Here is a 17,925-nt window from a genome sequence, read left to right on the forward strand (position 1 = left end):
GGTTTTCACTGTACCTTTTTTATATCAATAGACCAATCATTTCACACCCGATCATGAATGGAAAACAAAATTAAGTCATCAGGAACCATACAAAATTTGAAATTCTTGCATTTTATATTACATAACACATGGGGCAACTGCTCGTTTATGATGTCACAAATCCAAAATTTTGAACTCTAATAACTTTCTTACTCTTTAACGGATTTCCCTCAAACCTTCACCAATATTTTTTACTATTTTTACAACAAAGTTTTCTTCAGGATGAACTTCCCCTTTAAGTCCGATTTGACTTATGCCATGGTCTAACTCTGTGTTAAAATTATGGCAAGCCAAATATTTCAAAATTGCATTTACATTAATTTTTTCCTGTCTTGTCGTATCTTGGCTCTTTCCTAATTTTTTTAATGTTGAATGGATTTATTTCGGTAATACTCATGTCAAATGAGCTGACAGATTGGACTTGTCCTGAACCAAAGTTAAGAGTGTGGGCCACTTTAACTGACTCTTCCACAGCTCTTCCCCAGGGGAGCGTTTCATCAACATTTTTGTCTGACAGGTTGTCAGATCTGGGGCCTGTTGCAGAAAGAGTTGCATTTAAACAAAAGTAAAAAAAATCAGTCGCAAGTCCCAAATGCATGTTGTTGATTGGTTAAAAATCAGGTTGCGCATGATTTTTAGAGTTGCGATTGATTGCAACTATTTCTGCAATGGGCCCCAGACCAGTTCTCCTGAATTTGATTGGCTGAGAACCGATGTTATAATGGTACGTGTCGAATATTAAAACGTCCATTTTCGCTCCCCTGTTCCGACCTTTTGTGTACTCGAAAGGGAGTTGTTGAGTTTTGTCATGTCATGTCTGCTGTTCCTATTACCGAATTGTAATTTAGGGTAGACCCTATTCATTCAATTCTAAAAAATGTAGTATACTATATGCGATGTGGTAAAAGGGTATTACAAATAAATTTAAATCCCACCCTAGACGACTGTTCTGATTATATTTCTGTCATGGGCAGCACAGGGGACTAGGAGGGGGACTGGGCTGTTTTCCAACAAATTTACGAAAGATTGGATTGGGCCGGCATGTCCCCCTGGCTGTGAAAGAAATCTCAAGGAATCTGATTTCAGTATTTTACTGGTATAAAGAAAAAAGTTTACCAATTTATTCCAAGAGAAGAATAATAATTTTGTTGTAATTGTTATTTGAAGCTTCCCTGGTGACTACAGCTAAGCCTGTCTGTCAAGTCCACACAAGGGAAACAGATAAAATGGTCACTGTAGACATGTGGCCTTTATAGACAGGTTCTTTATCAAATGAGAGGCAATATATTGTAGATGGCCACCAAAGACAAGTACTCACTAAAACCAGGGTGCTACATGAGCACTTGCCTGATTGCCCGGGGCAAGTAAAAGTTAGAGTCGGGCAAGTGTTTTGAAGTACCGGTAAAGACCATCACTACTTGCCCGAATTGGGCAAGCAAAATTCTCACAGTAGAATGACCAAAACTAGGGTCGATATGATGTATTGACCCTAATTTTGGTCATGGCAGGCAAGATAAACTTTGGAAAAGAAATGCAACTGACAACAAAGTAGATTAGTTCATGTCAAAAGAGAAAAAAGTCAATGGTTTATAAAACCGCAAAACTCTTTTAGAGTGGTAAAACTTTTTTTTCCATTATTTTTCGGGCAAGTGGAATAGATTTTTGGGCAAGTATATTCCAACTATTTAAAAATTTACTTGCCCGACCAGGCAAGTGCTTCTAAAAAGTTATGTAGCACCCTGCTAAAACTATCAAACTATTTTCATGTGAATACCAAGAATTAAGAAAAAACGACAAAGAGTGAGATCGAAGAGAAATGTTAGGGGAATTAAGAAAGAAAGAGAAAGAAAGAGAGAGAGAAAGAAAGTGAGAAAAAATGAAAGGAAGGAAGAAAGAAGGAAAGAAAAAGAAAGGAAGGGAGAAAAGAAATAATGACAGAAAGAAAAAAGAGAGAAAGAAAACAAGAAAGGAGGGAAGAAAAAGGAAAGAAACAATGATCCAAAAAGGCAAGTGCTTCTAAAAAGTTATGTAGCACCCTGCTAAAACTATCGAACCATTTTCATGTGAATACCAAGAATTAAGAAAAAACGACAAGAGTGAGATCGAAGAGAAATGTTAGGGGGATTAGAAAGAAAGAAAGAGGGAGAGAGAAAGAAGGTAAGAAAAAATGAAAGGAAGGAAGAAAGGAAGGAAAGAAAAAGAAAGGAAGGGAGAAAAGAAATGACAGAAAGAAAAAGAGAGAAAGAAAACAAGAAAGCCGGAGGGAAAAAAGGAAAGAAACAATGATCCAAAAATTCCAATCAGGACTGAAATGAAATGAATTTTATTTTGTGCACATTTACTTCATTCATTCAATACTTTCATAAATACAAAGAAGGTAGGCCAACTTAGGAGAAATAAGCCCACGTACGAAATAAAAATATTTGAGGACCAAATTGAACCCGTTATAAAATCCAATCTTCATAAAGTCACGTATTTTCATGCTTATTTTTCATATTGATCGTGAGTTATAAGAGAAGATGTATTAAATAAACATAAATATCCGCAAACATCCTTTAATATTGACACCCGGCACATATGTCCTACATATCTAATTAAATTGTTATTGCTTTCCAAATTATATGACCTGACCTTTATAATAATAATGATTTTGATAAATGGGTGTTAATGCTAAATTAGAAGGCTCTATATTTGTGCTCATGGGTACTGTGGAAATACATTATTGAATGGTAGCATAACTGAAATGTATCACATATCTTATTTCATTATTTTTCTTTCTTTTTTCATATATTCATATTCCATAAATCCTCAAAGTACATTTCATAATAAATTATTTATAATGAAAAGATACGCCAACTGCATAACATATGCAGGGTTGAAACGTACCAATGAAATGAAAAAAAAAATCGAAAGGGGCCAACTGAAATATTTGTCATTCTCCGATGAGTTATTATTCTTTTTTTAGATAAAAGAAATAGTAGGCCTATTTGCAAGAGCTATTAACAAGGTATGGTGACTAAATATGAAAAACAGTTTGTAACTTTAAAATTCTCTGTATTTATGATTATGAATATTTCAATCCGTATTCCGGTTATCACACTTCAAACATGATTTTATAAAGTACCCTTTGTAGCTGTAAAAATACGCAATGCAGCCAGGTCGTTAGTCTACTAGTATCTTCTTTTTCTACATAAAACAGAGATTCACTCACTAAAGATAATTTGGCATGCATTCATGTTTATATTTCATGCTTTCCTAAGTTCTTCTCTTTTTTTTTTTTTACCTTGACAGGTGGTAGCGGGGGTACAACTACTGGGCGTGGCCATTTAGTTTAACCCTCGATGGCGATGAATCTTTGAAGTCTGACGCCACCTCTGCAATTGACACCTGTTCAAAAAGAATGGTACCCTTTCTTGGTCTTAATTTTCTTATTGCGATCGTTCATCGGGTATCAAAATATATGGCTTCATTTGAGTGGGCTCTTTGAAAACAAGATCAATTTAGCGATTCGGGCCAATTACCGGTGAGGAATTAACATATTTTAACTCTTGATTACTCCATTATAACATCTTAAATAGCTTATTGTCGTGTGTGATTAGGATGATATGTAAATTGTAGTTGGGGTGTGTTGGTTCAAGAACGTTGAACAGCTCATTTGAGGCGTTCTTATGATGATTTAGAGTAGACACCTGTTGCCAGTTGGTTTGTGTATATGTTGGTATCGTCTGCGATCTGCCTGCGCTGCCGAGTAAGATTGCCCAGTGGGATTCCGTTGCGAACGGAGTTAGCGTCGGTGGTTGCAGTCAATCTAGAGTGTGCAGGTGCAACCTAATGCATTATTTTAGGCTGGCTAGTGTTAGTGGCTGTGTTGTTTATGTTGTGTCTGCCTTTTTGATAATTTGCTCCTATGATATTTTCTAAAAACATGATCATAGCCAATCCTGCCAATATTCAATATAATGCAAAAGACAGAAGAATCAGACTCTTGGCATATTTATAATCGAGATCATGGAGATGAGACACATTCCAATTTGGACTTCCGACTACCACCCCCCTTCTTTCTTTTTTTCTGAACTCCAGTTACACCTGATCTGTTAAAACAAATATATTTGAATTTTCAATTTCTATTGCAAGCTTATTTAGAATGCTCCTTTGAAGTCCTTTCATATTACTGTTATTTTTTTATTACGTTATGTTTCTACATTTTTGCAGTGGTAATTTTTTTCTAAATGCATCTCTTGACCTATCTATTTAATAATTTTTTTGCCCCCTTTTTTTATTTGCATTCCCCTTTTTTTGAACTTATAATATTTCGTGTAAGAGTATTTTTATATTTTAATTATGTCTTGGGAACCGCACGTGTGGGGGCACCTGCCTTCGGGCAACAGTGCTAAATTTCGCTTTTGTGCCCCCTGACCCACATGCCGTTCCCGCATTTCTTTGCATGTTCATGTACTGTAATTGTTCCTTTCTGATGTATTGTGTATGTACTTTTTTAAGTTGGTTGAATAAATAATATAAAGAAATCAAAATAGGCCTAATACTAATACTATTTTTTACTGTACCAGTGTATGTGACATTGAAAAAGTCTGTATTGTTATGTCAGTGCCAGGTGTCAGTGAAATGTACAATGACACATGTATACAGTGCGTTTCAGAAAAAAGGTAATCCAAATCTAGAGGGCTGATATTCAGATCATATTTAATTTTGTGAAATAATTCTGCATGGATATAAATGAGAAACTCATCAGCTTTCCATTGATACCCTATTTGTACCATTTTTGCTACACATGACCAAATCAATCGATGTTGAAGACAACAGGTGCAGAGATCACTTTTTCCAAGTTTTTGGTAAAGTGGGTAAAATGTGCACTTGATAGAATATTATGTTTTCCAAAGTAATTTTTGGAATGAAGTGTTACTTGAGGCATTTTTTCAGAAATGATCAGCGTGGTCTTAATGACCAGCACGGTCAACATGTCCTCCTCTCCTTTGAAAACAAAGCAGGAAGAGTGGGAGGATATCTTGGACAGCTTGTCTCACCAATGGTAATGCCGGATCATTGTGCAAAGCATCCTCATATCGAATTAGGCACTGCAAGCCATCAAAATCTTGTGGAGGACTTGCAAAAAAATTATTTTTAAGTGTCCCTAAAGGAAATAATCTCAGGGCTGCCGGTCAGGCGCTTATGGTGGCCTTTCAATGCCATGGTTGAGGGCAACAACTCAATGTCCAAAGAGTCCTCTGAGTCTATCACGAATGATCTTGGAACGAAGGGCAGGCGCGCCATCCTGAATCCACCAAACTTTGGTGGATTCAGGACGGCGTGCCTGCCCTTCGTTCCAAGATCAAAATTTTGAGAGGCATTTGTAAGGAATGTATACAGGCTTCTTTGGTCCAAAGAATCCTGTATACATTCCTTAAAAATGCCTCTCAAAATGTTGGTCCAACTGTGATATGATCTTATTGTTAATGTGTGGAAGCTACTTAATACTCGTTTGGAAGAAAAAGGGTCCAATCAAAAGATTTTTGCCAGCTCAGACATTGATGAAGGTATTTACATCAGCCTCTGCCTTTTCATAGAGTTTTCGAAAAAGTGGTCTCTGCACCTTTTGTCTTCAACATCAATTCGGTCATGCGTAGAGCAAATACCACACATAGGGTATCAATAGAAAGCTGGTGGGTTTTTCTTTCATATTCAAGCACAATAATTTCACAAAATTAAATATAATTTGAATATTAGCCCTTTAGATTTGAATTACCTTTTTTTCTGAAACGCACTTTATAGTACCTAGATCAATCTATATTTATTATATTATTTCTATTGTAAACTTACTCTTATTATTGAATTGTTATTATTATTGCACCTTTTAAAATTTTAAGTAACTTATTTTCACCTTTATTCATATACATGTGCCAAATAGATTGTGGAAGATGTATCGTAACATAGGCTTATATGTATATTGGCTCGCTCACACGCTTGGTCATACTGTTTAAGCCAAATGTTGCACTTTACCCAATTGGTTCCAGTTAGGATTTCCAGTTACCCAACTGGTTCCAGTTAGGATTTCCAGTTGCCTAACTGGTTCCAGTTAGGATTTCCAGTTACACATCTGGTTCCAGTTGGAAATCAAAATTCCAGTTGGAAGTCATTTCCAGTTACCCAACTGGTTCCAGTTAGGATTTCCAGTTGCCCAACTTGTTTCAACGGGAAATTATTAGGGTTAACCCCAATTAAAAGCAATTGAGACCAATTGGAAATCCAACTGGTTTTAGTTGGATTTTGGTCCTGGGCTGCTGCACTCTAAAAACAAATCAGTCAAAAATGACTAGTTAATAGGGTCAGCTGGGTGCAACTGTTATTCTATTAATTTTTAACTATTTTCTAGTTGTATTTTACTGGAACAGAGTTATTTCTGAATAGAATATGTCAGAAATATAGGAGCGCCTTGAGCACCTAACAAGGTGGACATGTGCGCAATATAAATATCCTATTAATTATAGAAAAGTGAAAATCAGTGATTGCCATATCAGTTGCACCCAGCTGACTACTTGTCTAGTCGATTTTACTGATTTGTTTTTAGAGTGTGTTTATCCAAACCTCAGCAGAGTTCGCACCTTCATCGTTTTGTCTCATTGTGACTACATGTAAGTTAAATTGGTATTCGGGATGGAAATGAAATTATTTGAATCAATAAATTAAATGAATACATGATCATACGCGTAACTTAGGTGCCACTTTTCCAATAGAGTCATGAGCAGGTTGGAGTTGAAAAGTATAAGGATGATGGAACCATTTCTTGAAATTTGCCACTGATTATTTGCCTTAATGTTTATGCAACATAATCAGGGGGCCGTTTCATAAAGCTGTTCGTAAGTTACGAGCGACTTTAAGAACGACTGGTGATCCTTCCTCACGCGCTATTATACAGTACCATCTCCTATGAATATACCATTTACCACAAAAAAGGATCACCAGTCGTTCTTAAAGTCGATCTTCACTTAAGAACAGCTTTATGAAACACCCATCGGGACCATAAATTCTTAAAAGATCTATATGACCATGATGTGATACAAAAAAACAACTTAAACCAAGATTATGATTCAGAATTTTCAAGGTGATATTAAAGGCATTTAAGTCCCAAATGAGCAAATGCAGTTATGATTTCAGGTTACTAGGCAGAATGTTATATTTTATTTGGAGGTCAGGAAAGTTGATGGAGTATCAACTTGAAAGCTTTTACCAAAGATAAAGATTTAAAGAGAAATTCCAGTAGTTGCAGTAAACACTGATTTCATGAGAAAGTCTGTAAAACAAGGCTTAATTGTCAGTATATCATCGAGGATCTAGATCTGGTACAGTTACATTAACTGAACTTTGTGAAATCTTGAAATCTTGACATCTGAAAAATGTTCACACCGAAGATCCCCAACACAGATAAGCGCACGTGGGACAATGTATAATTATTGCTTAGGGCGTCGGGCCCGACGCCCTACCCGATTCCTGTGCTTATTTGCTGATTTCTCAGCAATTACACAATTTCTTCCAGAATTCTTTGGCACATGCGTTTTATTTATAATACAAACAGACACTTTGGTGGTCATTTCATTGGATTCTGTACGAACTCATTTTGATATCGTTACCAAAACTAGCATTTACCTTTAAGTATTTCAAAATTATGAAATTGTAAGTTCTTATTCTGTTATACCTTGGATAATACCCTGGATGTAGGCATTTAAAGTTAATGACTTATTTGCCTCACGATAGCTTCTCATGAAGAATTCTGGACACTTAGATTACAATATAAGACTATTAGGTATCAGCATTAAACAAGAACGTTTTGAAGGGAATGCTGAATGAAGTTTGACAAGCCCCCCCCCCCTCAAAAAAGCGGTATCACTCACAAATAACCAGCATTGGCATTCAGAAAAAATTGATAAGCAAGAAAAAAGTTTATCTGTTAACAAATGGAGGTCATCTTACCTCCAATAAGGTAATTGTACTACAGGGTGTGTCATTTTTTTTCCTTCACAATATTAAGGGGTGTGCATTTTCCACCACCCTGCCCTTCAGACCCGCGCCTGAATTACATTGAGTAGGCAGCTTAGTATTTGGCAACTGGATGAGGTCTAAGATATTATCAGATTTATTTTGATAGTAAATTGACATTTTCTATATTTCAACAAAAGAAACAAAAATGCATGGTTATTTTTCATATCACAAATTATATGAAATGAATAATGCATTTACAAATGAAGGTCAAAGGTTATAAAAGGTCAAAGAAATTAGGTGTTTATTGAAATGAATTTTCTCAAATTTTGAAAAAAATAATCTGTCTTTTTTATGTTCCATAAAGCTTGTCATGCTTTAGCAGTTTGTCCATGGGTAAAATTTTAGATCAATTTTCGACTAGAGCAAGGTCAAAAGGTCATTCAAAAGTAGATGGTTATAACATTGTCATAACAATGAGTGGGGGCTCTCTCACATTTTCATCACCAAGAAAAAATAAGGAAAAAAGGAAAGGAAAGTAAAGGGTGAAATTCAATATGACTTTCTGCATATTACTGCAAAATTACCACAGTTTAGAATTTTGGATTAAAAAGTTTAAGAAATTTGCCCTAATAATAATAATAGATATAGCGCCATCTATCTAGAAATATTCTATTCCGAGGCGCGTTGTTATTATTATTACCCCGGCTTTAGCTTGAGCTGCCTTTCAGCGCTCATGCATTCAAGGAATTAATCCTGCCAGGTACCCATTCACCTCTCTTGGGTCGAGTGCAGCACAATGTGGATAAATTTCTTGCTGAAGGAAATTACGCCATGGCTGGGATTCGAACCCACGACCCTCTGTTTCAAAGTCAGAAGACTTATCCACTGGGCCACAACGCTCCACTATTACATCTTTTTAAAAGATTTGCTCCATTTCTGAGCCCTTCAAAATTTTGGCCCATTTTGCCACGGGGTTTTATTCATGTATTTTCATTTTTGTGAGCTTTTCAAGGAAATTCTTTGTTTTCATTCAATATTTTAGGGTAATAAGGCCACGTTGCTATTGGGCATGTACATTACTGTATTCCAGTACAAATGGAGAAAATGCAAGCAAAAAACTTCTCAGGCTAATAATATGGGACATGAGACCAGTCAATAGGACACCCTATCAATTGGCCCTTTTTAAACTTTATTTATTTGGCTTTATTATTGAAGTATAAATTCAAGAGTTTAAAGAGAACATATTTTGGAATGTCACAAAGAAAAATTATGTAATAATAAATATTATACAAGAGAAACTGCCAGGGGGGTTTCACATGTCACATTTCACCTGCAAAACTTAAACATTTTCCGGATGTGGTGTTATGTTGGGACTACAGTACATGATTATAGACCTCTGGATGCATGTTTTGCAAGAGGACAAACTTCTAGAATAATCTTATAACTGAAACTTACATTTTATCTGAGAAACAAAGAATTTTAACTGAAAGTATTCCAAATAAATTGAGCTCTATAACTATAAATGCCTTCTATTATTGCTATCATTATATTTAAGGTCAAGTCCACCTCAAATATGTTGATTTGAATCAATAGAGAAAAATCAGAGAAGCATAATGCTGAAAATTTCATCAAAATTGGATGAAAAATAAGAAAGTTAGGACATTTTAAAGTTTCGCTTATTTTTCACAAAATAATTATATGCACAATTTGGTCATGTGCAAATGAGAGAATCGATGATGTCCCTCACTCGCTATTTCTTTTGTTTTTTATTGTTTGAATTATACAATATTTCAAATTTTACAGATTTGACAATAAGGACCAACTTGACTCAACCATGAAATGTTAAACAATAGACTATGTTCAGGGCAAAATAAAACTTTGTTTCACATGACAATGAGGAGAAAATGAGAACATTTCATATTTCATATAATAAAATACAAAAGAAATGGTGAGTGAGTGATGTCATCACTTCCCTCATTTGCATACCGCCCAGGTTGTGCATATAACTATTTTGTGAAATTAAGCGAAACTTTAAAATGTTATAACTATCTTATTATACATCCAATATTGATGAAATTTTCAGTGTTGTGCTTGTTGGATTTTTTTCTTTTTATTCAAATCAACTTTTTCTTAAGATGGACTTGTGCTTTCATGTTGTTATTATTATTTTTGTTACCATTATTATTTTCATTTATTAATTGTATTATTATTGTTATCATCATCATCATCATCATTATTTCAATCAAGTCAGGAAATTCAGAGTATTGAAAATGCATACCTGTAAATGTTTAGTTTGTGTACATTGAATATGTGGGAGCACTTGCGGCGATGATGAATTACAGTTTACTGACTCTACCATATGGTGTCTTGTCATTCTATGGTGGCAGGTCTTGTTTGGTGTATTTCGAATATTTACAGTATCACTTTAAAAAAATCACAAAATTACTATTGGGCACCTTGTTTGCAAGAAACTTGCATTTAATTGAAAGTCTGTTTTGGTCCTAAAATCAATCATAAGAATTGGTGTTAATTACAAATTTGCACTTGATTTCTGATCTACTTCATACAGTGAGTGTAGCTTGATTAAAATTGAAATAAAATCAAATTTATTGCAAATATTTGATTCACTACTTTAGTGTGGCTAGATATATGTACTCTTTTCTTTGTGTAGCAGGAGGCTCTGAACTTAGTTAAAACCATTTGTTTGTAGATGTTAACAAAGTTCTACATGTATATATGGCAGTGACACTTAACTTTTCCATATACTGATTGTAACATTAATTGATCAACCATTATATTTTATTTTAATTGCAAGAAATCTCTTTAGCGTACATTCTATTTTGTTTGTACATTCTACGTGTGTTTCTCAACATAGTAAGCTAAAATTTATACAGTTAAAACTATTTCAACAATTTTACATCTAGGTCTTGTTTCATAATGATATGTTATTTTAACAAATACACCTGTAGTTGTTATAACAAATTAACTGTCATCAGTCAGCCAATCAAATGGAAGGGTTTCAATAGCTTCTAACTGTTACCGCAAATATGTTATTATAGCAAGTTTTATGAAACGGGCACATGATGCTTCAGTCTGGCAGCACATCAACTTCGTCTAATCATATTTAGCATTCGATGACACGAGGCAGGATATTATGAAGATGTTTAGAATGATGATCATCCTATCTGAGATATCTGTTTGATTGCGTGCCATACACGTAGTTCTCAAATAAAAACTGCACAAAGTTCACCCGGTGCAAAACTGCCTCGCCTCTTTCACAGTTTACTTCTAGTCTTGCACTTCAGCCCCTGTTTTATTGCTGACAACTACCTCCTTATGGAAATTCTTGTTTTGGCCTGTAAAATATACTTCAGAATTTCAGAATCAATGCAAAATGTTATGGTCCTTCAGTGATTTCATTTAGTTACATTTATATCCTTCCTTGATAAGTGTGTATCAAATTTGCAAACTATAATAATTTGTAAGTTTTTGCTTTAAATACCCTAATTATGGGAAAAAGAATTTTCAAGCCAGAGAATATCACAAGAATATAATTTCCTCCCTCCATACAGGTGTATGCATTATTTCCATATATTAAACGTTAGGAGGACTATGGAAATCACCTTTATTGCCCATGACCCAGTAATTTTTGTTAAAGGGGAATGAAACCTTTGGAACAAGTAGGCTTGTGTCGAAACAGAAAATCAAAGAATAAGAACAAAGAAAGTTTGAGAAAAATCGGACAAATAATGAGAAAGTTATGAGCATCTGAATATTGCAATCACTAATGCTATGGAGATCCCCCCATTGGCAATGCGACAAGGATGTGTGATGTCACTGATGAACAACTTTCCCTTTGTTAGACTATAAAATACCCTGAAAATTTGTCTTTTTGCTTTTTCGTATGGTGATACAAACTCTTTATCCATGATGTATTCTTTAAAAATCTGTATTACATGCCCTCCTATAGAAAGAATACATGTTCTACTGATAGATGTGATAAAAGAGGCAATTTTAGTGAAATATATACTAAAGTAATGGGGAGAGTTGTTCAAGAGTGACATCACACATCTTTGTCGCATTGCCAATGTGAGGATCTCCATAGCATTAGTGATTGCAATATTCAAAAGCTCATAACTTTCTCATTACTTGTCCGATTTTTCTCAAACTTTCGTTGATCTGTTTCTTTGATTTTTCTGTTTTCACACAAGCTATCTTGGTCCAAAGGTTTCATTCTCCTTTAAGGTTTTTCAAGTTGAATGATAAAAAGAAGCTTATCAACTTACACATAATTCATTTTTTTTTTTTATTTACCCCGTTACTTCCAATTATCAGTTTTCAAGCTATAACTATTTCAGTGGCATACTACCGTGTACATGTTATAACATTTTGTATAGTGTTAAGTTGAATGTGTCCTATCTTAGGGAGATGTAGACTTACTATACATTATCTTTTATCTCACACTCTAAGTCTGAAAAAAGTTTGTTTTTAAAAGGCTTTTATATTGAAATGCAAATGCCCAAATGTTTTAATATGTTTTACATCAATTGTGGGTCCTGGATTTATTGAATAGGGTACGGGGTGGGGTCGCAGGCTTCCATTTTGTGTGGGATTTGTAAAAAGTAGAATAAAAATGGTTCTTGTTGTCAAGAACTTGTGTCATCGTCACCTTTCCCATGAAGATCATATACCAAGCAAAAATGGTAGAATAAAAAGAAAAATCAAGTCCATTGTTGTTTGTCTCCCAGACTGGGCACATTATGCACAAGTGAATCGATACTTTTATCTGAAGTTCAAAAAAACAGATATATTGTTGTAAAAAGAATTCATAACAACTATATTGTTAACAACTTTAGCATTAGTGGATGGAGATGAGTTTAACCATGGATATAAACTTCACAACCGTTGTGATAATCATTATATAATAACATGAAGGTCTGATCCCGGAGACTATCCTCGCCCTATGCCCACTGAACTGTGTCCCTTGTGTAGTGAGTCACATATATTTGTGTTGAGCTCTCCTATTGTCATATAGGTATGCCGCCTATTGTTCCCCTCACCCTCGCTCTTATTACGCATACACCCCTGTTCTCGGTTGTGTGCCCAGCCCAAAGCTTGGGCAGCACCCCTCAGAGTACATACCAAGTGTGCTCGCTCCAATGGTAATGCATGAAATACACGGACCTTCTACCACTTAACCCAAGGGGGGAAGCCGGGAGGAGTATCGTGCGCTGCAATATAGGAGGATCCATTCTTGCATAAAATAGAACTATTGTGTATTTTTTTGAGAACTTAGCCATATTGGTCCATCTTCATGTTTTCATAGTGGTGTGTGTCTATCTGTGTAAATTATCAAGAGAGAGAGAGAGATTTGTTCAGTTCAGCACTGCCACATTGGCAAAAGACTGACGCAGACGACAACTCACCAGCTGGTATTGAACTTTAAGCGGAAGGGGGAGTGTTTGTTAATTTGGTCATCGGAGAGAGATAACATCAGATTTAATTACGTGAGTGTCCTGGGCTACTGGGCTTAATTGACCACCTTTAATGGCAAGTAATAACTCTAAGTGGGTTGATGATTGTCAATGTTTAGTTTACCTCTTAGTGTAATGTTGTTAATACTTATTCTGAGTAAATTGGAAAAGATAGCTTGGTGCTACATATAATTACTAAGCTGTAAAAGTAGGGATCAGAATTTTAAGCAGAAATAATGAAAATATTGGCCATCTGGACACAGGTATCTTCTCCGTTTTCTTTCATTAGTGCTTAGAATTAATATATCTATTCTGTTATGTTAAGTACTAATATCAAATAATTATGTACATGTAATAAAAAAAATGTACATACATTTTTGTGATTTCCAAACTAAATTTACTTTTTTATCATCTGGTGATATTATTAATAAAAAATGACATTCCTATCAAATTCTATCACATTTTAGTATTTTACCACAGTGGACACATTACAATACAAAGTATTTATATTCAATTGCACAGGTTACTGACATTGATTTTTAAACTTATTATTTTAACAAAATACAACATCCTAATTTTTCAAGTTTTCACTTGTTATCAGTGATAAGAATTAAGTTTTTAATGCTTTTCTACCAGGGAGATAATATACTTTCAATGAATAGAACATTCATCATGTATTTCTGGATGTAACATACTTTTTATATATTTCCCATTTGGTATAATGTAAATTCATGTATAAAATCATAAATTTTTATTTATTTAGAGGGTGGTATTTGTGGTTTTACCACTATCTAAAGTACACTAAACAAACTTCACTGAACTCTTTGATCAGTACAATGTTCGTCATGTTGTTCATATGCAAACAAATTCACCATTAATTGGCATATTCTATATATGTTTTAGTAATGAGTTTTATATCAGAGGGACAAAGGTATCCCTTTAATTCTGAGAAGTAAAGAATTTGTTTGACTTGTCTTGCCTTGCATTCCTGCTGATGCCCACAATGAAAGTGTTCATTAGCAATAAAATTTAAGTCACAGTTGAGAATCAACCTGTGTTTAAAATTGTCTTTGTACTATACATGCACTCTTGAAACATGGTTCTTTCTTAAAAAGGCAATACAGTATTTACTAGTTTCTGCTGGACCTCACCACATGTATGTGTGTATTGCTTGATAATTACAATGTAATTATTAATTTTATGTTCATTATATTTTTATTACAATTTCAAAAGGAAAATTGCTGCAATTTGAAAAGTAAAATGCACACTACCCAAATCCACATCAAGAGCAGATGTTTTACATGTTCCTTCATTCATATTTTCCGCTCAAAACTTCTCATTTTGGTTCACTTTCATGATAATGAACCACAGGATCAATGCATGGCATGTCAAAGTGTCTTAGGTTTACTGCCATTTTTAGCATTTTCCAGAGGACTGACAAGTAACCTAACAGCTAAAAATTTGTTAGTTTAATGAGCACTACAAACTAAGAATATTGGAAACCAAAAGTATTTGCAACTGTACGGTGTACTAGGTAATATAATAATTGACAGACCATTGGTTTAGGGGAAAATGAACTTATTGCTGCTAACCTTTGGTACTGCCCCCATTAGGATAGGATGATATAGATCGGTTTTGCAGGCAATTATTTGATGTTCCTGTCAAGACCAGTTAATTTCATATCTATATTTCAATATCAATATTACATTTTTACTTCCGTTTGTACCAGTGTACAGTGGCAAGACAGATAATTAAAAAATCTAATAATCGTTCTGTACATGTTTGTCTTGTACATGTCTGTCTCATTAAGTCATTATTATTGTGTTATTGCTTTATTAGTCCCATTTGAACAAGGCATCAAATTTGTTTTTATAGCAGATCAGCCTTGCAATCCAACAAGTACAAAATATACAATGAATGTATTTTTAAAAGAATAGATATGTGTAGGCCTACTTTATTATGTCCAATATTTCTTTTTACACACATATGGCCATTTCCACTTGAGTGTAATAAAATCCCACAGGATTTGGTTGTTTCTTCTGGAGACTAAAAACATTATGAATTTTATATTCTGTCAAACAGATCAAATTCATATGACTTTGTGCTTCTAATATTTCTTTTTGATATAATGAAATGACAGTAACTTTAACATTTCAACTGTTTATACATTAATATATAATTTAAGGTGAAAGTACCTTAAGAAATTAACATTTCAGTCATTAAATTACAGTGATTTAACTTTCACTCATCTTCCACTTACATGTATGTTTTCAGTATTGCATAATAAACTAAATCATTTTCATCTAAAAACAAAATTCTATTTCTTTTCAGAGAACAAAGTACACAAACTTAAAAAAAAATATTTAAACAGTTTTTTTTTCGCAAAGAACTGGGAAGTTATCCCCTCAACATGACATGGCTATTTTCCATGAATAAAAGCTAATTGTTTACTCAAGAAAGGAGGACAGCCCATCTAGCCTATATATCAAACAAAATCATAGACCTTTGAGCTTTCAAAGTACATGAATATGGGGGATAAAAATGCGATGAATTGAATGGATTGTCGTTATAATGGATTGAATGAATATTAATTACTTTGGATGTACTCATTCTCTTTGTACAGTGCTAGAATTTCTTTCTTGAAACATTTGTCAGAATTTGTGACAGAAATGACACACAAAAGGTGGTTTCAGACCACCTCGAAGTTCGTCAGTTCCAGGTATTCTCTGATCGGGAAATTTACCCCGATCAGAAAGTACCAGGTATTTTGGAAAGCAAACTACGCGTAATTTCCCCGAAAGAAAATACCCGCTAAATAGTAGGTACTTGGCGAAATTACTTAACTTTCGCGGGGATTTTTCCAAGGTTGCAGTTATTTTGGCAATGTGAAAGCAATTTACGGGAACTTTTAGCCCAGTGTGTCGTTGGGCGCGGGCGCTGTGGGGCTAGTGATTTTGAATCTCGCGCCTTGCCTGCTTATCAGACCATACTGCGCATGCTCGTAACTTCAGGAACTTATCCCGAAGGGTATGTTTCGGGCGGTGTGAATGCAGGAATAATTAATGGGTATATTTTAGCCTTAAAAAGTTCTCGTAATTTAACGGGGATTCTTATGATTGAGGCGGTTTGAAACCACCTAAAGTTTCATGAGGTGTGCAGCACACGTACTGTAAGAACTAAGGACCTTAAATTTGTTGTTTTTGTCTTTTTATTGGTGTTATTGCATGTAAAGTGTGTGGAAATGTTATGAATCGGCTGAGTAAAATAAATTATAGACAAGATTTTATGAGCTAGCTACTTCATTATATTTCAACCCCCCTCCCTCAAGAATTACTCATCTGGGTCATCCTGAAAAAAAATAATTCTTTTTGAATAATTGGAAATCAGTGAATGTATTTTTCATGTACTTAGTTATGAGAAAAAATTTAATTTAAAGGGGAAGTTCACCCTGAAGTCACAAATCAAAAACTTTAAATTCTGATAACTTTCTTTAATCTTTGATGGATTTTCCTCAATTCTTCACCCATTTTTATTATTTTTTTCTGGCATTTTTGCAACAAACCTTTCGTCAAGGTGAACTTCCCCTTTATCTTTAGTCTTTGTAAATGACACAAACTTGTGCACTTCTTGCATGTACCTTCATTCAAATGAAAGGGATCATTCAGCTTCATTCAGGAGCTATTTATTTCTTCTTTGACTCTGCAAACCTTTACATGGACAGGAATCACCTGAGAAAAAAAAGCTCCACTAATCAGATCATGTTATCACTAATGTGATAATAAAGCATCCATATTGATGCCTAACACAGTAGGCCATAAAGGGAAAATAATCACCTTTTTCCCATTATTTCAAAGCATGTAGTGGTGCTTTTGAAATTAAATTTTCAGGGATTACTCTTGAAATATTGTTGCATGCATATTGCATTTAAAGGTCAAGTCCACCCCAGAACAATGTTGGGAGGAAAATCAAACTATCATAACAGTGAAAATTTCATTGAATTCAGATGTAAAATAAGTTAGTTGTGACATTTTAAATTTTAACTTATTTTTTTTTCTTACAAAACAGTGATATGCACAACTCAGAGACATGCAAAATGAGACAGTTGATGATGTCCCTCACTCACTATTTCTTTTGTTTTTCATTGTTTGAATTATACAATAATTTCCATTTTTTCAGATTTGACAATAATGACCAACTTGACTGAACCAGAAAATGTTAAATCAATGGCAATTCCACATGTTCAGGGAGGAATTAATCATTGTTTCACTTGACAATGAGGAGAAAAATAGAATATTCCCTATTTCATATGATGAAATATAAAAGAAATAGTGAGTGGAGGATGTAGTCTCCTCATTTGCATACCCACCAGAATGTGCATATTACTGTTTTGTGAAATTAAGCAAGAATAATATCATAACTT

The 17,925-nt window shown here is 34.3% G+C and overlaps 1 protein-coding gene across 2 annotated transcripts in view; it reads left to right on the top strand.

The window, feature by feature from the left end:
- Window positions 1–3,493: 3,493 nt before the first annotated feature.
- LOC121429434 (myosin-VIIa-like) overlaps window positions 3,494–17,925 on the top strand; it is an 80,551-nt gene continuing 66,119 nt past the window's right edge. The window contains exon 1 of one of the 2 annotated variants that reach the window (XM_041626427.1): window positions 3,494–3,562. The gene's annotated coding sequence lies outside the window, so the exon portion shown is untranslated. Of the gene's footprint in view, window positions 3,563–13,136; window positions 13,539–17,925 lie in introns of those variants that run through there. The other variant, XM_041626426.1, reaches the window with a different exon arrangement.

This window comes from Lytechinus variegatus, chromosome 16, assembly GCF_018143015.1.
Source record: "Lytechinus variegatus isolate NC3 chromosome 16, Lvar_3.0, whole genome shotgun sequence".
Lineage (NCBI taxonomy): Eukaryota > Metazoa > Echinodermata > Echinoidea > Temnopleuroida > Toxopneustidae > Lytechinus > Lytechinus variegatus.